The sequence below is a fragment of the Physeter macrocephalus genome, chromosome 12 (assembly GCF_002837175.3).
Source record: "Physeter macrocephalus isolate SW-GA chromosome 12, ASM283717v5, whole genome shotgun sequence".
In the NCBI taxonomy this organism is placed as follows: Eukaryota; Metazoa; Chordata; class Mammalia; order Artiodactyla; family Physeteridae; genus Physeter; species Physeter macrocephalus.
In genome coordinates, this window is record NC_041225.1 from 237,162 (window position 1) to 251,321 (window position 14,160).

Here is a 14,160-nt window from a genome sequence, read left to right on the forward strand (position 1 = left end):
CAAATCAATCAATGTGATACACCATATTAACAAACTGAAGGAGAAAAACCATACGATCATCTCAATAGATGCAGAAAAAGCTTTTGACAAAATTCAACACCTATTTATGATAAAAATCCTCCAGAAAGTAGGCATAGAGGGAATTTAACTCAACATAATAAAGGCCATATATGACAAACTCACAGCCAACATCATTCTCAATGGTGAAACCCTGAAACCATTTGCAATAAGATCAGGAACAAGACAAGGTTGCCGACACTCACCACTCTTATTCAACATAGTTTTGGAAGTTTTAAGCACAGCAATCAGAGAAGAAAAAGAAATAAAATGAATACAAATCGGAAAAGAAGAAGTAAAGCTATCACCGTTTGCAGATGACATGATAGTATACATAGATAATCCTAAAGATGCCACCAGAAAACTACTAGAGCTAATCAATGAATTTGGTAAAGTAGCAGGATAAAAAATTAATGCACAGAAATCTCTGGCATTCCTATACACTAATGATGAAAAGTCTGATAATGAAATTAAGAAAACACTCCCATTTACCATTGCCACAAAAAGAATAAAATTTCTAGGAATAAACCTACCTAAGGAGCCAAAAGACCTGTATGCCGAAAATTATAAGACACTGATGAAAGAAATTAAAGATGATACATATAGTTGGAGAGATATACCATCTTCTTGGATTGGAAGAAACAACATTGTGAAAATGACTGTACTATGCAAAGCAATCTACAGATTCAATTCAATCCCTATTAAACTACCACTGGCATTTTTCACACAACTAGAGCAAAAAATTTCACAATTTGTATGGAAACACAAAAGAATCCGAATAGCCAAAGCAATCTTGAGAACAAAAAATGGAGCTTAAGGAATCAGGCTCCCTGACTTCAGACTATACTACAAGGCTACAGTAATCAAGACAGTATGGTACTGGCACAAAAACAGATATATACATCAATGGAACAGGATAGAAAGCCCAGAGATAAACCCATGCACATATGGTCACCTTATCTTTGATAAAGGAGGCAATAAAATATAGTGGAGAAAAGACTGTCTCTTCAATAAGTTGTGCTGCAAAAACTGAACAGCTACATATAAAAGAATGAAATTAGAACACTCCCTAACACCATACACAAAAATAAACTCAAAATGGTTTAAAGACCTAAATGTAAGGCCAGACACTATAAAACTCTTAGAGGAAAACATAGGCAGAACACTCTATGACATAAATCACAGCAAGATTCTTTTTGAACCACCCCTTACAGAAATGGAAATAAATACAAAAAAAAGCAAATGGTACCTAATGAAACTTAAAATCTTTTGCACAGCAAAGAAACCATAAACAAGATGAAAAGACAACCCTCAGAATGGGAGAAAATATTTGTCAATGAAGCAACTGACGAATAATTAATCTTAAAAATTTACAAGCAGCTCATGCAGCTCAATATCAAAAAAACAAACAACCCAATCCAAAAATGGGCAGAAGACCTAAATAGACATTTCTCCAAAGAAAATAGAATGGGATAAAATATTTGCAAATGAAGCAACTGACAAAGGATTAATCTCCAAAATATACAAGCAGCTCATGCAGCTCAATATCAAAAAAACAAACAACCCAATCCAAAAATGGGCAGAAGACCTAAATAGACATTTCTCCAAAGAAAATATACAGATTGTCAGCAAAATCATGAAAGAATGCTCAACATCATTAATCATTAGAGAAATGCAAATCAAAACTACAATGAGATAATATCTCACACTGGTTAGAATGGCCATCATCAAAAAATCTACAAACAAGAAATGCTGGAGAAGGTGTGGAGAAGGTGAACACTCTTGCACTATTGGTGGGAATGTAAATTGATACAGATGCTATGTAGAACAGTATGGAGGTTTCTTAAAAAACTACAAATAGGACTGCCATATGACCCAGAAATCCTACTACTGGGCATATACCCTGAGAAAACCATAATTCAAAAAGAGTCATGTACCACAATGTTCATTGTAGCTCTATTTACAATAGCCAGGAAATGGAAGCAACTTACGTGCCCAGCAACAGATGAATGGATAAAATGATGTGGCACATACATACAATGGAATATTACTCAGCCATAAAAGGAAACGAAATTGAGTTATTTGTAGTGAGGTGGATGGACCTAGAGTCTGTCATACAGAGTGAAGTAAGTCAGAAAGAGAAAAGTACCATGTCCTAATACATATATATGGAATGTAAAAAAACAAACAAACAAAAAATGGTCATGAAACACCTAGGGTCAAGATGGGAATAAAGACCCAGACCTCCTAGAGAATGGACTTGAGGATACGGGGAGGGGAAAGGGTAAGGTGAGACAAAGTGAGAGAGTGGCATGGACATATATACGTTACCAAATGTAAAATAGGTAGCTAGTGGGAAGCAGCTGCATAACACAGGGATATCAGCTCGGTGTGTTGTGACCACCTAGAGGGGTGGGATAGGGAGGGTGGGAGGGAGGGAGACACAAAGGTCAAGAGATATGGGGATATGAGCATATGTATAACTGATTCACTTTGTTATAAAGCAGAAACTGACACACCATTGTAAAGCAATTATACTCCAATAAAGATGTTAAAATAATAAATAAATAAATAATAGCTAAAATTGCTTTGAAAAAACACACTTGATTCAGATGTTCAAAGAACAGAGATTTGATTTAAGAAAATTTGTAGGAATGTAATGATTTGAACTTTAAGAAGTTCTGGACAAATGAGGTTTAACCACAATCTAGTTGCTATTTTACATATAAGCTAAACCACTATGGCCATCTCTTTAGACAAGCATTTTAAAATTTCAGAGATTTTAAATTCCCTAAATGCACAAGGCAAATAAAGTAAAATAACTAATGTACTTATAAAGTCTCATAGGAAGCTAAGTAGATTGTTAACATTCATAAGAAAATTTCCAAATTAATGATCTAGAGAGAATAATATTTGAGTTTATTGATTCTAACAAAAGACACATCTCTAATAATGAGTAAATGATGGCCATTTGAGTTTTACCTTGTGGTGGGGTTGGGCTATGGTAAAGATGTGTAAAGTGGTTACTACATTTTATAACCTTGGAAAAGCTCTTTGTGAAGTAGCCTCATTATAACTAGCTTAAATTTCTTAAACTTTATAGAATCAAATTTTGAAAGTCAGCCATGTTAGAATAAATATTCCATTAAGATCTGTGACTTGTAAATACAGAATTTTTGAGAGAACTGAAAAGTGAAAAGTTTATCTAACCAACTGTATATTTTTTGAACACAACTACCAACTAGCTTTATTATTGTCTGTACATCCTATCATTTTAATAAACCAAATTCATCTTTGTGTGCGTGTGTGTGTGTGTGTGTGTGTGTGTGTGTTGTTGATAATGCTGTTTGGACTGGATTATTTATGCTCCTTAGGCCTTGTAAGTGACAGGCATGAGTTGAAAGAAAACTACAAATTATATATAGTTTAATTTAATGCAGTTTCTTTTCAAATGAAAGTTCTTCATCTCCTTTACAACTGATACTGATGATTCCTTGTCTTTGAATTCAATGACACTGTAAAAGCTGAACTTTTAACAATAAAGCTACAGAGACTCAGAAATTTCAATGAGTTTATCAGTCCAAACAGTGTAACTGGCTTATTGAACATGGTGACATAGAAGTATGAAAATATTTTCCCTCCATCTACTGCTTATAATCATACTCTGTTGCATCTCCCCTTTTTGCCTCTTAACCACCTCTTGGGCACTTTTAGATATTAAAACACAATCCAGTCTGACTCTAATCTCATCTCTTACCTAATTCCCAACAGATGACTGACCTATGGCTGGGTGGGTTTATAGTGGGATGGGGGTGTGGTCATTTCTTCACTTTTCAGAGCTACTTTGGGTTGGGGCAATGAGAGGGAACAGGGTAAAAGGCCCTTGTACTTACTGGCTTTCCATTATAATATTTTCTTACACATTTCAGTTTTCCCAGTCAACAGTGATAGATGAGTGATCCTTCTCTGTGCAAGCATGAAGATGCTGTTCTCTCTTGGGACCTATGTATGGGTTCTTCTGAGGCATCTGCAGGAAGACCTCCAAAGATGCCCCCATAGGAGACATGACTCTGCTTTTCTACCCCACGTTCCTCTTTCTGCCTCCCTGCTGTCTGCCCACAGTCTCTTGTAGACTCCATTCCAGCTAACTTGCATATGTGCCCACTCTACTCAATGCAAATGACATATCTTTGACATGACAAAGGATGAGACTGCAGGCTTCCTCCTGTTACCCCGATTTTGTCCTGCCACTTCTCACTGATTCTCATCTCCTCTAGTTCAAATAGGCACAGGAGGGCTTTTCAGTAATCTGCTTCAAAAGCTAACTTTATAATGAGATGTGTCTCCCCTTCCTGTAGGCCTCTGCATCTCAATAAATGAGTCTCTTTGTTCCTCCCTTGGCAGTTTAGGGAGAGGGAAACTTCCTCTCTTCATTCAGTGGGATCAAGAGGAAAAGCTGAAGCCCTTCTCTTTAGATTGACTGCTCACAATTCTGATGACATTTTGGATCCCAACCTAGTCATTTGTTAATAGGCACAGGAAGTGAGGATGGCAGGTGGAGAGTAGACAGGGTCAGTGTGGCTGGCTCTTGGTTGGCCAGAAGATGCATCCAGTCCCAGTGGTTTTCTTTTCTTTATTAATGATGGTGTCCTTACCTTGTCTTTGTCCCCAGTTAACTACTTGTTTTGTTAGGAAATGACCAGGATGATGTGCAATAGCCCAGATCATCATGGGCCATAAATGGGAATCTGTGCAGAACCAGATCAGAAGATGATGTCAGAAAAATAGGGCTGGGGCCATAGTCCTGTAGACACCACTCCTCCAGCCACTCCTGGCTCAGCAGTCAGTAGCATATCCTTAATAATTGACTGATAGCAAACACCAGAACCCACCGTAGTGACACCTCTGGAAGTTTGCTTCTAGTGATCTACTAATTATGATTTGGTAATTATAAATTGTTCTATTAGTTCAACAGCATGAAATTGACAATTTTTTCTAATCAAATATGATTAAATATTGGTAGTTGAGAATATTAAAACTAAATACAATGTGAATTTAGTCATTCTTAACCAATCTTGTTATTTTATTTGAGTTCAGAGACGCAAACTCCCTCTGATAGAGGAGAAAAATTGAGAGTTTTCAGCCAAAAGTCCCTGACTTCTACTCTAGTTTAATAAAAAGGCAAAACTGATGAGCTTCCCCTGCTATTGAAGGGAATTTAAACAGGGATGAAAAGGCAAACTTTAACAACAAGAGGTTTTTTTCCTTTAAATTTAGAATTGTTTTGATATATTTAAAAAATATTTCTAGTTATTCTTTTAATTAAGAAGAATAAAAAAATGCCACGTGTTATCTGAAAAATAATAATGCTAAAAGAAGTCAGGGAAATCTGATTCTAGTTTTAAAATTTGTCAACTGTAAAATAGTCTATTAAGTGAATTCAGATGGAATGTTCCAGAATTACATTGTTTCCACCATTACTATTGTTTCCAGGCAGCTATGTCAAAGAAACTCTGGTTTGTGGGATATATTCTTATGAGGATGTTAGGGAAATAAAACAGTATCATGAACAAAAGACCTCTCTGTAATCAATATGGAAGAGAGGCACAGAACATAATTTTAATATTGGGTAATTATCAGAACTACATACATTTAAAGAACCACTAAAGGAAAAAAAATAACTACAAAGTTTAGTCAGAATTTTACACAAATTTATACAGAAAAGTAGAAGACGTAACAACTGAAACTTCTGTTATCTCCTGAGAGACCAGGGATACACTTATGATTACCTTATGTATACTTTATGTAGACTCAGAGCTAATTCTGGAGGTGCTTACAGTTTCAAGGTCAGAAGTCCTGTAAAACATACACTGCAATATTAAATGTTGGAGACTTTTAATTAGGCCTGTTGTGTGCTCAAGGATACATCCTGATGAGAGGGAAGGTGTTCCGAAGCAGTTTCCCTCCTCCAGGAAAATGTCATTGGTGTACCCTTACAAGGTCCTCGTGAGAGTGTTTATTGATGGTTACATTTTTAACAATCAATTTGTTGTGTATCACAAAACTTAAACATATTCACATCTTTTGACCCTGCAATTCAAGTTCTAGAAGTAAATTTGTAATAAATATTTACATTTCTTTTATTATACAGGGAAGTTTGTCTCAGAATTTTTAGATACAAGAGGAAGAATCTAATGTCTATCAATAAGTATTGGTTAAATTAAACATGATGCATTAATGTGATAAAATATTTTAATGTTCTGAATATATTTAATTACATGGAAAAGGCTCATAATATATTATTATGTGAACAACACCTCACATGAAAAAATTATGTGTATATATGATCCCAATATTTATCCTAGATATGTTCAGGAAAAAAAATCCAAAGGATTTTAATAAGGCTAAGTCTACAAGATGTATGAGAGATAACTTATATTTTACTCTATGCTTTGTCTATATTTTCTATAATTTACATTTTTATTCAGAAAAAACAAATGCTATTATAAACAAAGTGAAATAAATTGTAGTGAACTAGCATTTAGTAGGAGTTGCTGTTCAAGAATATCTAATCACTTTTAATAAAAATTCTTTTCAAACTCTCCATTTGTGCTGTAGAAGGGACATCTGTTTTCATATCTCTCTGTAGGTATCTCATTTGTACATATTTTCTCTGAGTACCTGGGGTCTATTTTATAAGTGCATTTCTGCTACAACTCCATTTGATCTTGAAAAAACATCAGACCAGGAGCTGAAAATCTAAATCACAGCTCTAACTCTGTTATGGTCTGGTGATATGTCTGTAGACACATTTATTTTTTATATTCTTTTTAAAAAAAATATTCTTTTCTATTATGGTTTATCACAGGATATTGAAAATAGTTCTCTGTGTTATAAAGTAGGACCTTGTTGTTTATCCTTTCTAAATATAAAAGCTTACATCTGCTAACCCCAACCTCCTACTCCATCCCTCCCCCAACATGCTCCCCCTTGGCAACAACCAGTCTGTTCTCTATGTTCATGATCTGTTTATACTTCATAGATAGGTTCATTTGTGTCATATTTTTAGACTCCACATATAAGTGATATCATATGGTATTTGTCTTTCTCTTTCTGACTTACTTCACTTAGTATGATAATCTCTAGTTGCATCCATGTTGCTGCAGATGGCATTATTTTGTTCTTTTTTTGTGGCTGAGTAGTATTCCATTGTATATATGTACCACATTTTCTTTATCCATTTATCTGTTGATGCACATTTAGGTTGTTTCCATGTCTTGGCTATTGTGAATAGTGCTGCTATGAACATAGGGGTGTATGTATCTTTTTGAATTATAGTTTGTCTGGATATATGCCCAGCAGTGGGATTGCTGGATCATATGGTAATTTTATTTTTAGTTTTCTGAGGAACCTCTATACTGTTTTCCACAGTGGCTGCACCAACTTACATTCCCATCAACAGTGTAGGAGAGTTCCCTTTTCTCCACATCCTCTCCAGCCGTTGTTACTTGTACCCTTTTTAGTGATGACCATTCTGACCAGTGAGGTGGTACCTCATTATAGTTTTGATTTACATTTCTCTAATAATTAGAGATGTTGATTATCTTTTCATGTACCTGTTGGCCATCTGTATGTCTTCTTTGGAGAAATGTCTATTTAGGTCTTCTGCCTGTTTTTTGATTGGGCTGTTTGTTTTGTTTTTGTTGTTTTCGAGTTGTATGAGCTGTTTGTATATTTTGGAAATTAAGCCATATTCAGCTGCATCATTTGCAATTATTTTCCCCCATTCTGTAGATTGTCTTTTCATTTTTTTTATGGTTTCCTTTGCTCTGCAAAAGCTTGTAAGTTTGATTAGGTCCCATTTATTTATTTTTGCTTTTATTTCTATTGCCTTGGGAAACTGACCTAAGAAAACATTGGTACGATTTATGTCAGAGAGTGTTTTGCCTATGCTCTCTTCTAGGAGTTTTATGGTGTCATGTCTTATGTTTAAGTCTTTAAGCCTTTTTGAGCTTATTTTTGTGTATGGTGAGAGGGTCTGTTCTAACTTCATTGATTTACATGTAGCTGTCCAACTTTTCCATCCCCACTGCTGAAGAGACTGTCTTTTTCCCATTGTATATTCTTGCCTCCTTTGTCAAAGATTAATTTACCATAGGTGTGTGGTTTATTTCTGGGCTCTCTATTCTGTTCCATTGATCCATATATTTCTTTTTGTGCCAATACCGTGTTGTTTTGTTTACTGTAGCTTTGTAGAATTGTCTGAAGTCTGGGAGGGTTATGTCTCCTGTTTTGTTCTTTTTTTCAGGATTCCTTTGGCAATTCTGGCTCTTTTATAATTCCATAGGAATTTTAGGATTATTTGTTCTAGTTCTGTGAAAAATGTCATGTGTAATTTGATAGGAATCACATTAAATCTGTAGATTGCTTTGGGTAGTATGGCCATTTTAACAATATTAATTCTTCCAATCCAAGAACATGGGATATCTTTCCATTTTTCTTGAATCATCTTCAATTTCCTTTATTAACATTTTATAGTTCTCAGCATATAATTCTTTCACCTCCTTGGTCAGGTTTATTCCTAAGTATTTTAATTTTGGGGGGGTGGTTTTAAAATTTATTTTTTAAATATTCCCTTTCTAATATTTCATTGTTGGTGTAAAGAAATGCAACAAATTTCTGTATGCTAATCTTGTATCATGCTACCTTGCTGAATCAGTTTATCAGTTCTAGTAGTTTTTGTGTGGAATCTTTAGGGTTTTCTATGTATAGTATCATATCACCTGCATAGAGTAACAATTTTACCTCTTCCCTTCCAGTGTGGATACCTTTTATTTCTTTTTCTCATCTGATTGCTGTAGCTAGGACTTCCAGTACTATGTTGAATAGAAGAGGTAAGAGTGGTTATCTTTGTCTTATTCCAGATTTTAGTGTGAAGGCCTTCAGCTTTTTACCATTGATTATTATGTTGGCTGTGGGTTTGTCATAAATAGCATTTATTATCTTGAGATATGTTCCCTCTATACCCACTTTGGTAAGAGTTTTTATCATTAATGGATGTTGAATTTTGTCAAATGCTTTTTCTGCATCTATTGAGATGATTGTGTGATTTTGTCTTTTATTTCTGTAGTGTATCACATTGATTTGTGTATATTGAACCATCCTTGTGAACTTGGGATGAATCCCACTTGGTTGTGGTGTATAATCTTTTTTAAGTGTTGTTGGATTCAGTTTGCTAACATTTTGTTGATAATTTTTGCATCTATATTCATCACAGATATTGGCCTGTAATTTTCTTTTTTGGTGGTGTCTTTGTCTGGTTTTGATATCAGGGTGCTGGTGGCTTCATAGAATGAATTTGGGAGTGTTCCCTGCTCTTCAGTTTTTTGGAAGAATTGGAGAAGGATCAGCATAAGTTCTTCTTTTTATGTTTCATAGAATTCACCTATGAAGCCCTCTGGTTCTGGACTTTTGTTTGTAGGGAGTTTTTAAATTATAGATTCTACCTCACTTCTAGTCATCAGTCTGTTCAAATTATCTGTTTCTTCTTGATTCAATTTTGGTGGGCTGTATGTTTCTGGAAACTTGTCCATTTCTTCTAGGTTGTCGAATTTGTTGGCATATAATTGTCATAGTATTCCCTTATTATTATTATTTTGTATTTCTGTGGTATCAATTGTTATGTCTCCTTTTTCATTTCTTATTTTGTTTATTTTGGTTCTTTCTCTTTTCTTCTTGGTGAGCCTGGCCAGAGGTTTGTCAATCTTGTTTATCCTCTCAAAGAACCAGCTCTATAGTTTATTTAAATCTCTATTTTACTAATTTATTCTCTGCTTTTTATTATTTTTTCCTTCTGCTGACTTTGGGTTTTATTTGTTCTTCTTTTTCTAATTCTTTCAAGTGGTAAGTTAGGTTGTTTATTTGAGATTTTTCTTGCTTTTTGAGGAAGGCCTATATCACTGTGAACTTCCCTCTAAGAACTGCTTTTGCTGCATCCCATAGATTTTGTATGGTTGTGTTTTTATTGTCATTTGTGTAGACACATTTCTTAACTTCTGCCCACTCTGGTTTGTCTGCCATTGTACATAAAATAGACAGAGGAGCCCAAATCCTATAGCACTCAGCCAGATTCACCTAAGTGCAGGTGGTGGGTTGGGAGATTACAAACTTAGGAAGGAGCAGACACTGAAGGCTTATGTGAGTGGAGGAAGAGAAGGGAGGCTCCATCTTTTCAGGATCTCCTTCTCCAAGGAAGAGAAAGAAATAAAGATTTTTTTGTCTTTCTGTAGGATGAAATCCAAGTTGTTGCTGTTCTCTGTGATGGAAGAAGTTGGTAGAATAGTCAAAGCAAATAGAAAATACCAATACAAGTTACTCAGAAGGGCTAAACTACTTTTATGGTTTAAAAACATGTCTTTCAAATTAAAAAAATATGCAGAATGCCTCAATTTGTCTCTAATATAAACAGAAAATGCTAATTATAAGGATTTTTCAGATGTTTTTTGATTGAGAAGTTACAATAGTTTTTAAAGGGGATGCTCAAACCAATATTCACACTTATTTGAGTTTTTTTTTTAGTATTTAAAATTTTGAATATTGGTAATTCACATATGGCAGATACAGTGATTTTCAGGTAAAGAGATTATCCCATTGTCTGGAGACCCAACTATGCTTGATGAATTAATAAACTTTATTGCATTCTTTTTAACATGTGAAGGTTTACCACTAGATGGCACTTAAAATCCATGAGACACAGAGGCCTGCTTCAACTGGGAGGCAAAAGACACAGGACAGGAATGCAATTTGAGTTCTTAGAACAATATTATCTACTTTGCAGGAGAGGAAGAAAAGCAGATCCAAGATTATTTTGAGACAATGAGAGGGTAGGATTTTAAAGTGAATCATAAATGATAGAATGTTCCTCTTTGAATATAATTTCCCTTACCTAAATCGGTATTGATGAGCAGGTTTTTAATATTAAGACAACAGGCTCTTGTACTAATGAGAGTTTGGTGTAAATAGTGAAGGGTTGTGTTCTTTCTGAAGAGGTTTGGAACATGCACAGAGGATCTGAATGTGGGGTTTTGATACCAGCTCAGTGCCTGCTCTGTTGTTTGACAACAGGCTAACTGCTCTTTTTTGCCTATGGTTTGTTCTTCTCTCATACATCAGGGGAGAAAAACCCAATATAAATTCACCATAATGCACCAAATGGAGTAGTGGAGTGTTACGATTGATTTCAGAGACATAACAACAGCCAACCATCTCACTGGATGTGGAATCAGATATGGATGTAGTAGCAAGTGGACTTGGAGAAATGGTTGGAGTTCCTTTTTAGCCAAGGCATTATGTAACACCATCAAGGGAAAAACAGAGACAACAGCCAGACCTGCAGCACTAGGTACCAGGCAGTGTGTGCAGCCAGCACACAGAGAGGGGAAAGATGACTGGATTGAGAGTCTGGGTGAGAATTTGGTTTAAACTCTACAGCCAATCACCAGTGTGATCTTGGGCAAGATAAAATGTCTTTGAGCCTCTGTTTCTCACTTAAATTTGAAGAGTTTAGTTTATATGATTTCTGAAATCACTTGTAAATTTTCTAGATCATGTCAGATCACAATTTTTTAATTTAGTCATCACAACAATTTTTTCATGTGGGCATAGCAGAAAGTTTATTATCGTCTCTGTTTTCTACAACAGGAAATGGAAGCTGAGAAAGGTTCCAAGGCTGGACACAGTCTACTGCTGCTCAAAGTGTGGCCTGGGCTGTATCAGATTTGTTTGGAAGAATGAGGGAAATGCAGACTCTCTGGCCTGATCCTGGAGCTAATAAACCAGAATCTTCATTTTTAACAAGATCCCAGTTAATTCATATGCACACTAGTTTGAGAAACACTGTGATGTACTACACTTCTTGAAAAAGTCCCAGACTGCTGGCACCTGGATAGCTAATTTTATAGCTATGATTTCTCCTTTTATTCTTTTCCTTTGAGAACATCCTTGAACTGAGGGGTGGGATTTATTCATTTTTTTGACAAATATTTATTAAGTACCTAATGTGTCTTAGTCACTGTTAGCCTCCAGGGTAACAGAAAAGGACAAGAATGAGAAGGTCTCTGTCTTCGTGGATAAGTAAAGGAATTAATCCCAGGTGGCCTCAGTGGCTTCAGTGCAGTGGCTTCAAGCAGGCTGTCGGTTCCTGGCCAGAGATTGAGGTTGGTTTGCGGCAGTGAGATCACCGAGTCCTAGCCACTAGACCACCAGGGACCAGTGGTCAGTGACAAGGCCCTAGTCCATCAGCAGTGTAGAAATGAATTTCCACATAGAGAAGGAAAGTAGTGAAGCAAATAAAGTGTATATTAGGAGAAAAAAGAGTACAGTACGTATGGATAGACACACAGGTGGGCTCAGAGGAAGAGTTGCGCCCTCATGGTAGTTTGAATCACTTTTATGGGGCATTTCTTCTGAGTTGCCTTTGACCAATCATCTTGATGTGCCTGGTTCTGAGTCCATATTTGGTATAGCTCAGGGTCCTACCCTGTGTGCGTGTGCAGCTCTTGGCCATGATAGATTCTAGCAATGTAGCTGACATCACTTACTATGAGGTAACACTCCCTCCCTTTTTGACCTCCAGGGAGCCTTTCAGCGTCATGTGTAGTCGAGGAGGTCTCCTTGATTTCGAGAATGAGGAATATGTGGTCTTTTATCTCTTATCTGGGCAGGACCCAGCCTCCTCCATCATCCTGCTTTTATGGAGTTTCTGTCCACAGGGGAGAAACTATTCAGCCTGGGGCCCATCTATCTCCTGCCTCAGAATTACTTGTAAGAGTCCTTTTTCTCTTTCTCTTTTTCTGCCTTCTATTTCAGAGTAGCAGTTTAGGTGGTAAGATGAGGCCTGCAGTCTCCAGCAGCCTTTATTTGAGGGTTTTTTTGAGCTTCTAAAAATGGGGGATTTTCTTGCATACTGCAGGACATATAACAGCAACCCTGGCCTCTATCCAGATATGCCAGTAGCAACCTCCCAGTTGTGGCAACCAATAATGTCTCCAGACATTGATAAATGTCCCTGACCCATCTTTTTGATAATGAATGATCTAAGAGGAGCTAGGATATAGTCAAGGAGGGAGGCAGCCAGGAACCAATTAACAAGTCTGACTGGGTATAAGGTTTTCAGAAAAAGAGAAGTAAATGGGAACTTGAGCTTTCTTTTTCACTGTCAAAATTTTCTCCATAGTGAAAAAGTAGGTATGGATTTCAGAAGAAGATCTATTCAGAGTTAGTTAGTGTCTACATACTTGAAGTTTATTTAATATTGTCTCTGAGGGACATGAAGAAAAGTAGAAGAGGAAATATCTCTTACAGTTTCTACGCTCAAAGAGCTCTTCCAAATTAATTAGCATTGTTTCTGTGGACAATCAGTAGTCAAGGTTACTCACAGCCCCCCTTTTTTCTTTTACAGGTGACAAGAACAGTGGTATTGCATATCACACATTGAACCAGAGAATCTTTAGATAGAGATGTACAGATGGAGAATCTATAGATAGGCTTGTACTTCACTATAGATTCCCAGATAGTGAGATGTTTTTTCCTTCTTTGGAGCCAATAGGATTTAAATAATATGACACTGGGATTGTCAAGTTCCTGGCTAAATTTACAGGTGAGAGAGGAGATACTTCTGAAGTGATTTTATTTTATTTTATTTTATTTATTTATTTATTTTTTTGTGGTATGCGGGCCTCCCTCTGTTGTGGCCTCTCCCGTTGCGGAGCACAGGCTCCGGACGCGCAGGCTCAGCGGCCATGGCTCACGGGCCCAGCCGCTCCGCGGCATGTGGGATCCTCCCAGACCGGGGCGCGAACCCGGTTCCCCTGCATCGGCAGGCGGACGCGCAACCACTGTGCCAGCAGGGAAGCCCCTGAAGTGATTTTAATGCAAATAAATATCACCAGAATAAAATGAGAGCCTTCCCTCAGACAAAATCGAAGCAGAACAGAGCTGTACAAACTCTCTGCTTTCCTGTATTGTGAGTGGAGGGAGATGTAACCTTTCCACAGTTCTGTGTAAATTCTAGAAGTCTAGTCTGTCTTGATTCAGTAGTAGAAT